We start from the raw sequence: 10,661 nt of genomic DNA, 5'->3' as shown, positions 1-10,661 counted from the left end.
GCCTAGGGGTGTTGAAAGCAGAAATTCCCTGCATCAAACGATATATTTTTATAGAAGTAAGCACTCTTGAGATACTAGTTATTAGTCTAATTGATAAACAGGACAACTTATTAAAGTGAGTACCAAATGACTTCATGATTTTCTTTTACCAGTACCATGTTATATTTGTCAAGGTTCTCCTTTGAAGATAATGCAATCCTTTCTTCCTAGATTCAGCACCAAGGGATTCATTGCAGGACTTAAATAGATGATGGAATCATTGGGAAGATTGAAGAAACAAACTCTATTGTGAGCTTCCAGGAACGAGTCTCAGAACTCATTACAATATTGGGCCCCCAAGGTAGCTGCTGCCTGAGCCCTGCCCAGGAAGGTGCTGCCCTACCAACCCCAGAACCACCCAGCTTAAGTGGTGAGCCACAGAGGTGACACAGTTGCCTTTCTCTCTACCTAACTCAGCATCAAATCGGAGTCTCCCTCTGGTGCATCTGATTCATAAAAAATAGAGCTAGAAGGAAGTCAGTAAATATTTGTAGAGTCACCAGAATGTCTACAATGTGCCAGTCCCTAGCTTAGTCAATGGAAAGACAGCAGGAAACAAAACAGAGACCCTTGTCCTAATGGACCTTACATTTATGGAGTGGGAAACAAATAAAAATATATAAAATATATAGTGTATTCATGGTGATAAGTACTGCAGGAAAATAAAGGAAGGAAGAGATGAGGAGGGAGCGCTGTCAGTGAAGGTATGAAACTTAAATATTTTTGTTTGAAAATGCCTCACTTTAAATGTAACAGCTGAGCGGAGTCCCAAAGGAGGCGAAGGAATAAGCCATACAGACATTTGGAAGAAGAGCATTCCAGGAAAAGAGAACAAGTTCAAAAGCCCTGGGGAATGGGGGAGAGCGGAGCTGAGTGTTTAAGAAATGGCAAAGAGGCTGATGTGAAATGAAAAATGCTGAGAGTAAGAACACAAGGGCCTCAGAAAAGTAATAGAGAATCAGATTGTGTGCCTTCTTACAGGGCACAGTAAGGATTTTGTCTTTTACCATGAGTGAAATAGGAAGTCATTGGAGAGTTTGACAAGATGAATGACTTGAACTGACATTTTTTGCCACTTAAAAAAAAAGGTGAAATCCACAGAATATAAAATTAGACATTTTGAAATGAACAATTCAGTGGGATTTACCACATTCACAATGTTTCATAACCACTACCTCTATCTAGTTCCAAAACTTTTTGTCACCCCAAAAGAAAACCCCATCCCTACTAAGAAGTCATTCCCCACTCCCCATCCCTCTAGACCTGGCAATCACCAATCTGCTTTCTGTCTCTATGGACTTACTTATTCTGGAAATTTCATGAAAATGGAACCGTATAATATGTGACCTTTTGTGTCTGGCTTCTTTTACTCAGCACATGTTTTCTAAGTTCATCTACGTTGTAATATGTATCGGCACTTCATTACTTTAATGACTCAATAATATTCCATGGTATGTATATACCACATTTTGTTTATCCATTCATCAGTTGAAGCATTCATCATTTGTTTCCACCTTCACCTACCAGTATTTGTTTGATTACCTTGTCTCTCAACTCTTTTGAGTACATACCTAGAAGTGGAATTTCTTGGTAATATGGAAATTCTGTATTAACTTTTTGAAGAACCACCAAACTTTTTTCAGTGCAGCCACATAATTTTATATCCTCAGGCTCAATGTATGAGGGGTCTAATTTTTCCATAGCCTCACCAACATTTGTTGGCTACCTTTTTGACAGTAGCCATCTCAGTGGATGTGAAATGGTATCTCATTTTGTTGCCATTTTTTTTTCCCCAACAAAATCACCCTGGCTGTTCTCTTGAGAATTGACTGTATGAGGACCAGGGCAGAAGCTATAGTAATTGTAAGAGTATTCATTTCAATAAAAACTACTGTGGTCGAATGGCAAATGAATTTTCTTTGTCTGTTGAAGAGCTGTATGAATGTCCAGAATGAAAAAACATGAAGCTATAGATTTCCCTACAGGGAAAGTCATGTGGAATGTTAAAAGAAAGAAAAGCAAAAGTCATAACACCCTCACAGAATGGTCACAGAATCTTGAACCGGGCATGTTTGAATGAGGTCACGCAGTTCCAGAAGATGAGGGCTATGCTTGGGAATGAATTTACAGCTTTTTATCAGTCCTTTTCCCTTTAGCTGTAAGAAACAGAGAAACTAAATGAAAACTGAGTCAAGTAATAATGGAATTGTCTCCTGCAACTGTTACACCAGGGGAGATCAAACTCAACTCAGAGAAGAGGCTTGAGTGATGTCACCCCAGGACCCAGTTTCTCAAGTTCATCTGCATCTACATCTCTTCAAGCGTGCATATCACTGTAGTACTTGCAACGTTTCTTCTATCCCAGCTTTAAATACTTCAGGAAAGATGTGAGTTCTTCCCCAGATGTCCTAGTCAATGTGCCATGGCACCTCATTGACTCCAGCTGATCATGAACCAACCACACGGGCTGAGCTTGCATCATGGGCTCTCAGTATGAAGGTCCCACACCTAGTGCACAGACGACAAAAGGAGGAGAGATGGATTGCCAAATGACTGTTAATAGAACGGAGTATCTGAATATTTGTCCTCACTCTGGTAGTTTTTCATTCTCTAAATTTGGATGTGTTGATATCTCTGAATCTCAATGGCCTTATTTAACCATCAGGGATGGAATTCTTTATTCCATATGTTTACTGGGAAGATGAAATGAGATAAAACATGTATAATCCTTTGTGTATTATAGGCACTGAACCAATGACACCTGCTGTTCTTATTAATAAAAATGATTATAATAACCATAGTTAAATTGAATAACACTTAATATTTTATATGTCATCACCTATCCCTGTGTTTTGCCCATAATATAAATGAGTATGTACTATTGAATAGGAAGTCATCTGTCTTTACTTCTTTTAACTAACATTGACAATGATGATAAGTTTGTCTTGTGTATTCACTGAAGAGAGTTCAGAATCCTCTCTGTCTTACAGTAAATTCTTGTACTGTCCCTTGTTCTTATTATTACTTGTTATTATTATTCAGAAGACATGATCAGTTTATCAAATATCATAGATTTCATCCCATTAGTTTAGCTCATTCCTTGACTTTGGCATTTATTTCCAGGCCACTAAAATCATTTTCATTTGTATCACTACTTCATGGAGATCTTTTGCAGAGGATATGCTTTAGATTGGATTCCCCCAGAGGCAGAACCTGAGACAAGGACTTGAGTACAAGTGCATTCCTGGGAGATGATCCAAGGATGTGCTGAAAGAATGGAGCAGTGTAAAAGTGAAGAGAAGGCAGCTATAAATGGTGCATTTCAAGTCAGGTACCATGCAACTAAGGGCTTCTGTGGTAAGTGTGGGACACAGGAGGAAACACAAAGTTCTGAGTTATCCCACCCAATGGGCAAGGATTTATATACCAAGACTCATGTATTTATACAACAGATCTTATGAGTTATTGGGTGAGGGGTTGATTCTCCAACACTTCCAGTCTCTTATTCATGTTGCAAAATGGGCTCCGGTGGAAAGAAAAATTCCTCAGAAAGAAATGGAGGGGCTTATAGTTGTGGTTGTAAGAGTGTGAATATGGGTAGAGCACAGACAGCGTCTGTTCTGGATGTATCTTAGAAAATAAGAATGCATCCTTTTTTTGTGGTCATGTGCTTTACATACACCAAGGAGATATATAAGTGTCTCCTTGGTGTGTGTGTGTGTGTGTGTGTACATATATATATATATATATATATATATATATATATATATACACATACACTTGCATATATATATATAATACTTTACATGCACCAAGGATATGGTGCTTTACATACATGTGCTTTATATACACCAAGTTTGTGTGTGTGTGTTTGTGTGTGTGTATAAAACCTACTTGTCAATCCTAAGTAGTGGCAGATCTCAGGTACTATATGTGGTCTTGTTAAATGCAAATCCAATTTATACATTGTTAGGAAGTTTAGTGCAGAAAATACAGATCCCATTGAATATTAGAAGAAAAGTAACCATCTAGGATGAACAGCCACTGCCTCACTGTTTACGTATTTTGGAAAATCATTTATTCTGAAAAGAGGACACACCTTTAATATATATCTGTAAAGCCTGGCCCATCTGCTGAAATACAGTAGCAGGGACTTGCAAATTCAAGAATGGAGTCAAAGTCAAGTTTGAGAGAATGGGAAGAGTCAGGAAACAATGAGGAAAATTCATGTGAGTTTACTTAATCCTGTGGGGGAACATGGAAAGTGGGAATAGAAAAGATTGCTTGGATTGGGTTGCTCAGAGCCCCACAGATTTGGAATTATATAGGCTATAGGCTTAGAGGGTCAGAATAATGCAAGCTTTGAGGGTCATTTTATCTGAATGGATCCTGAAAACCTACTTGGTGGCTTGCCCTGTCACGAGGGTTCTTAACCAGCATTTTATGAAGCCCCTGAAATTGTATGCAAAATGTGCAGTGTGTCAATGCATTTTTATCTTTGAGGAGGGTTCACTGCTTTGATCATATTCCTAAGAGACATCCAAGCACCAAGAAAAGATAACAATTGCAAGTCTTTGGAAAAGTTAGAGAATTTATTCATGCTTGGGACTTGGAAGGGAAACCTCTTGTGACTTACTAAGCACAATGTAACAAGTGATGGGTTACTTGTTACAGGTGAGGGAGAGGGTGCTGATTCTGTTGTACTGAGATTCAGACCAAGACAAGGACAAAACAGTGATCAATTGCCATAGAACAGATAACTGCAGACAGGACACCCCTGGAATCTCATTTACTCATTTTTTCAACAAGTTGAAGGTCAGTAAATTGAACCAACATAATTTGGATGTTATAATGTGTCCAGATTGTTCCAGCTTTGGGCTATCCAGTGCCAGAGCCAGTGGCCCTATGTGGCTATTGAGCATTTGAAATATGGCCAGTGCCACATAGAGAAGTGATAATATTTAAGGGATATATTACTATATAGTAGTATATGTAATAAATATATTTTACATTAATTTCACCAGTGGTCTTTTACTGATCTGATTAAGCTTCCAGAAAAATTTATAATATGTATGTGGCTCTCATCACATTTCTATTGGACAGCACTTCTAGATACTGACAAAGACTGTGTCCTGTTGGACTTTCAATTCTAATGGATAGAAGAGACAATTAACAGTAGACCTATTAAGTGAATTATATGGTATGGTAGAAGGTGATGAGGAGTTTGGGGGTGGGGAGGAAATAGCTGGAATAAGAGGGATCAAGTGCGATGGGGTGGTAGAATGTATTTTTCAAACTGAGTGTGAGGGCAGGTTGTTTAAGAAATTCGAACATTTGAACAAAGAACTCTGCCGTACGGAAGAAGAGTTTTGCAGGAAGTAGGAACAGTCAGTGCAAAGACCTTAACGTGGAAGCTTCCGTGACTTGTTTGAGGAACAACAAAGGGACCAAGGAGGCGGGAGTAGGGTGAGATTAAAGGGAGAGTAGTAAGGACTCAGGTCAGATTGGCAAGGGGTGTGCGAGGTGGGACAGATTATGGCATGTTTGAAGACGTAGACCTTTGAAGTCTTAGACTCAGAATGAAATGGGGATCCACTGGAGAGTTTTGAGAGGGGGAATAGCCCAATTTGACTTACATTTTAAATGGATTGCTCTGGCTGGTATCTTGTGATGGTGAATCAGGAGACCAGCTTGCAGGTTCTGCAGTATTCTAGGCGAGAGATAGAAATGGCTCAGACCAAGGGGCTGGCAGTATAGATCCTGAGAAAGGTCAGATCGCCAAACCATTCAACTCCCTCCCAAAATTATTTTCAAACTTAGGACAAATAAGGGAGATTTTAACGTTATTAGCAGGTTTCTCTGCCAAAACAATATAGAATTTACTTCTTGGTCCGCTTGTATACAGATTTGAGCTCTGTTCCTTTTATCCCCATGCAGGCTTTGAGTTATTTATATGTTACTTAAATAGGTTCAAGCTTTTCTCTGGGAAACAATTATCCTTAGGAGGTGGGAGCTTTGCATATTTGATTATCAGATATGCATTTCCTGTTCACTGTCTTTCTGGAAATTCTATTTTCTGTGAAACCTCAGATGGATGGTAATAATAAATGTTTGCTCAGCAGCAGCTGGTCCCAGATTGTTATCCTGTCGTGAACATATTTTATTTATTCATCGTCATCTTTTTTAACCTCTTTTGGTAGCCTTTGCTTTTCTCTAGGCATTATATGTGAAATAAAAATATGTAGTGCTTAATGTGTTCACTTTCAAGTTTCTCTCACTGAATTAAGTACAATTGTATTTATACTAAAAGCCTCACGCAACCTGCTGTGCATCACTGCGGATTTAAATAAGAACCTGAAAAATGAAGAAAAGGTCTTCAAACATTGCATAATGTTAGGACAAGTGCCCCACTTTTTAAAGTGCTTTTGTAGGGAGGTCTTTAATGTTGACATTGTATTAAGAATGTTGTTTTCAAAATAATTTGCTAGTGTTAGATTTGACAGGGTTAGGGAGAGAATGGAAGAACCCATCCCCATAAAGTCTACTATAGCATCAATATACTTCTTATTTTGTACTAAGTGAAATGAAAAAAAAAAATTTTAATGGACCATAATGTTCTGTTTGTGCTGCTTTCAAATGGGTGACACACTTTATCTGATGATCATATTATCCAGATCAGTCTTAGATAATATTTAGTAACCCAAAACTGAATGAAAGTTATTTATTCTAATGCCTGTGTGACTTAGGGATTATTTTTTTTCCTGACTAGACTTATTTGATCTTAGTGTGAGTAACTCAATTATTCAAATCCATTAGAATTACCACCAGATAAACTGATAAATTAAAACGAGTTGTTCTTAACTCTGATAGCTTGCCTTTTGAAGGAAAAATTTGAACAGTTGGTAAGGCTATGGTCTTCAGTGGCAAACAGATCTGTATTCTGACCCCAACTCTCTGACTTACCAACTTTGCAACCTTGATCAATATAATCAATATTTCTGAGCCTCTGTTTTCTCAATACAGATACAGAAAGTTTACCTTATAGTGTTGCCATAAAGAGAAAGGGAAATACTGTTTGTGCATTAGCTTTTTTTTTTTTTTTTAAGATTTTATTTATTTATTTGACAGAGAGAGACACAGCGAGAGAGGGAACACAAGCAGGGGGAGTGGGAGAGGGAGGAGCAGGCTTCCCGCGGAGCAGGGAGCCCGATGTGGGGCTCGATCCCAGGACCCTGGGATCATGACCTGAGCCGAAGGCAGACACTTAACCAACTGAGCCACCCAGGCGCCCTTGTGCATTACCTTTCGATTGCTACCTCACAAGTTACTGCAAACTTAGTGTCTTAGCACAACACCCATTTTATTATCCCCTCACTTCCGTAAGTCAGGAGTTCAGGAAGGCTCAATGGGGTGGTCTGTTTAGGGTCCCACAAGGCTGAAATTAAGGTGTCAAGTGTCAGCTCACCTGGGCTCTTACCTGGAGAGGCTGGGTGAGAGTCTATTTCCAGGCTCATTGAGGTTGTTGCTAGACTGGTTCCGCGTAGTTGTAGGACTGCGATCCTCATTTCTTTGCCGGCTACTGGCTGCGAGATATCCTCAGCTTCTCAAGGCTACCTTTGTGCCCTGGTGTGTGCCCTGTTCATCTTCAAAGCCATAAACAGCATGTTGAACCTTTCTTGTACTCGGCATCTCTCTGCCTTCCCTTCTGCAGACTCTGCCTGATGCTCTTTTCTGTTTCTGCTTCTTAGAGCATGTGTGATGATTTTGGGCTCACCTGGATAAACCAGGCCACTATAGCTATTTTAAGGTTAACTGACTAGTAACCCTCATTACATCTGCCAAGTACATTTTGCCATGTAACGTGGTCTCGGAGGTAACACCAAGGGGCAGAGTCATGGGGGACAAAATTCTGCCTACCACATTTTGCAAAATACTTAGCATGCTTTGCTTGAAACAGAATGAATGCTGACGATTGGTTGTTTACAGCAACAATGAGGACAACACACCCATGCTGTGGGCATCTCTACATTCTAAACAAATGTGCTACGCTGAAGTAAATTCCAAGGCATGTTAGTTACTATGACTGTTTTTAACATGCCTTGTTATGAAGTTGGACAATACCAGAGTATTTCAATGACAACTTTATTCACCTAAAATGAGGAATGAAAATTAGAGAGGAGGTGTTAACCTTTATGCCTTTTCTGAGGTTTGTGGGAGCTGGGAACTGGACGGATTGATAATAAGACAATATATGTTGTGCTCACAGGGAAGGGAACCTGCTTTTCTGAAGGAGCCCTTACGTTAGAAATCATTGGATAAATATGACAGGAAGCATTGGGACGGTGACAGCAGTGTTAGCTGTATTCAGCAAGGAAAGGTAAGAGAAAGAGCATTCCAAGGAGAGTAGTCGAAGAGAGGAGAAAGAGGGAGGCTTAGAGGGTTTACCCAGAGTGAAAAGAAGTAAGGGTAACAGCAGTGTGTACATAGAAACTATGTTGATTAACCGGATGTTTATTAATGTTTACAATATTTAAAACACACAACAGCACTTGGAAGAAAATTAAACAAGCACACAAAAAGTGAAACTCATCATATGGGAGATGCTGTTGATGCCCACCCTTATTTCTTCATCACTCTCCATCCCCAGGATTTCTCAACCTTGGCACTGTTGACGTTTTGGGCCAGTTAAAAAAAATCTGTTGTGCGGGCGGGAGGGGGGTGGTGGTTCCGGATGTTGTAGGATGTATAGCCGAATCCCTAGCCTCACCCACTGGATGCCAGTAGTCCCATCCCCATCCCAGTTATGACAGCCAACAGTGTCTCCAGAAGTTGCCTGATTGCTCCTGGTTGGGAAGCACTGAGCTAGACCAGTGGTTCACACACTTGAGTGTACATCAGAATCACCTGGAGGGCTTGTTAAACCAGACTGCTGGGCCTGAGCCCTGAAGTTTCTGCTTCAGTCTTAGGTACTGCTTGAGAATTTATATTCCTAGTAAGTTCTCAGGTGATGCTGATGCTATTGGTCCAGTGACCACACTTTGAGAACCACTGCTGTAGATACCTAAAGCTTCCTGCTGCAATCACCTGATGCTGTCCCTGAGGGCTTTCTCTGGCAATCTGCCCCTTGAAACAGGCATGAAGTATTAGAGAATCAGTGACCTGGGAGTAGCCAGTAGGGGGTAGCAATTAGGGAGGGGAGTAGGTAAATACCTCATGTCTCTTACCTCTTAGGTAAGGTTCTTCACAGTTTCCCAGCGGTCTTCCCAATGGCATACAGCAATAATCTGTTCATTAACTCATCTCTACTGGCTTCTCCCTTTCTCTGTCTCACTTTTCTCCTCCTCTACTGGCACTTTCTGGTACCACCTCCCAAATGAACTACATTTGCTCAAACCCTTATATGGCAGTCGCCTTCTGGGAGAACCTAAATTAGGGCACATGTTATAACTATAATTTCTAGGTTTTTCTTTTTTCTTTTTGTTAAGGACTGTTAATTTTTCCTCCCTTTAGCTCAGAGGTTCTCAACTGGGAGCAGATTTGCCCCTCTCTGCCATCGGATATTGGCAATATCTGGAGACACTGTTGGTTGTTACGAAGGTGGATGATAGATAGGTGCCACTGGCATTTCGTGGATAGAGGCCAGGGATGCCGCTAAACATCCTACAAGAAAGAAATGTAGGGACGGGACAGCTCCTGCAAGAAAGAATTATCTGGTTCCAAATATTAGCAGTGCCAAAGTTGAGAAACCGATTTCTAGCCTAAAGGATCCAAGGAGGGTGCAAACCCAGAAGTATGCAGTTATCCTCTCTGGAATTACAAGCTTAGATTCAAGTTCGGAGACAGTTTAGATTCTGAAGTTGTAGCCATTCATCTACCTGAGAAATAGTAGGCACATTCATTCCAAAGTATTTTTTCTTATTCTGTTAATTGGAGTATTCTTATTCCATAAGATCTTTGAACTTCTTAAAAAAATACTTTCTCACAAGTGTATGTTCAGTTTTCAGTAAATGCAATTTTATGAAGGATTAAAAAATGCAGTTAATATGTTAATAGATATTTTTGAAAGTCTTGCCTTTTCTGTTTTTCTTTCATTCTCCTTCTCCCCCTTAAGGAAAATACCAGCTGCTTGTTATGTGTGTTGAAGTGTATCCCAGGTCAATGTATTATGCAGCTCTATACGTGCATCTGAGCATCCTATAAGAGAAGAAGGTGATCACCAGGTTGTTTCTATAGAAATATCAAATTAATTTTTCGCAGAAGATTGAATTGCCATTGCACTGCTGGAAATTGGTATATTTGGATAACTGCTTTCAAGTTTTCTCTTCTGCTTAAATTGTTACTATTCAAAGAAGTTTCTGGATACCTGACACATAGGGCATTTTCTCAGTGTAATCTTTTGAAATGTTGAATACTAATGAAAATGTTAAAGTCAATCAATGTAAAAAAAAAATAAACTAACCTTGATAAATGTTTAGTAAAAGATAACGGAAGAAAAAAAACAGAATCACTGTATAGAAATAAGTGTTTCTTTTTAAATACAAAAACTCAAGATAAACTAATTTGTGAGCCATTGATTTGAAAAGGAGAGAAAAAATAGAAGTAGGACAAGGAGCTGAATTTAA

General features: G+C 39.5%; 1 long non-coding RNA gene across 1 annotated transcript; it reads right to left on the bottom strand.

Moving 5' to 3' along the window:
• Positions 1-1,497: 1,497 nt before the first annotated feature.
• LOC118522535 (uncharacterized) lies at positions 1,498-7,753 on the bottom strand. Its single transcript, XR_004910671.2, has 3 exons — positions 7,517-7,753; positions 5,676-5,749; positions 1,498-2,547 (listed from the first exon to the last, which is right to left on the bottom strand). It is a non-coding gene; the product is annotated as an uncharacterized LOC118522535 (long non-coding RNA).
• Positions 7,754-10,661: the final 2,908 nt, after the last annotated feature.

The sequence above is a fragment of the Halichoerus grypus genome, chromosome 1, assembly GCF_964656455.1.
Source record: "Halichoerus grypus chromosome 1, mHalGry1.hap1.1, whole genome shotgun sequence".
NCBI lineage: Eukaryota > Metazoa > Chordata > Mammalia > Carnivora > Phocidae > Halichoerus > Halichoerus grypus.
This window is presented reverse-complemented; position numbering and strand designations above follow the sequence as displayed.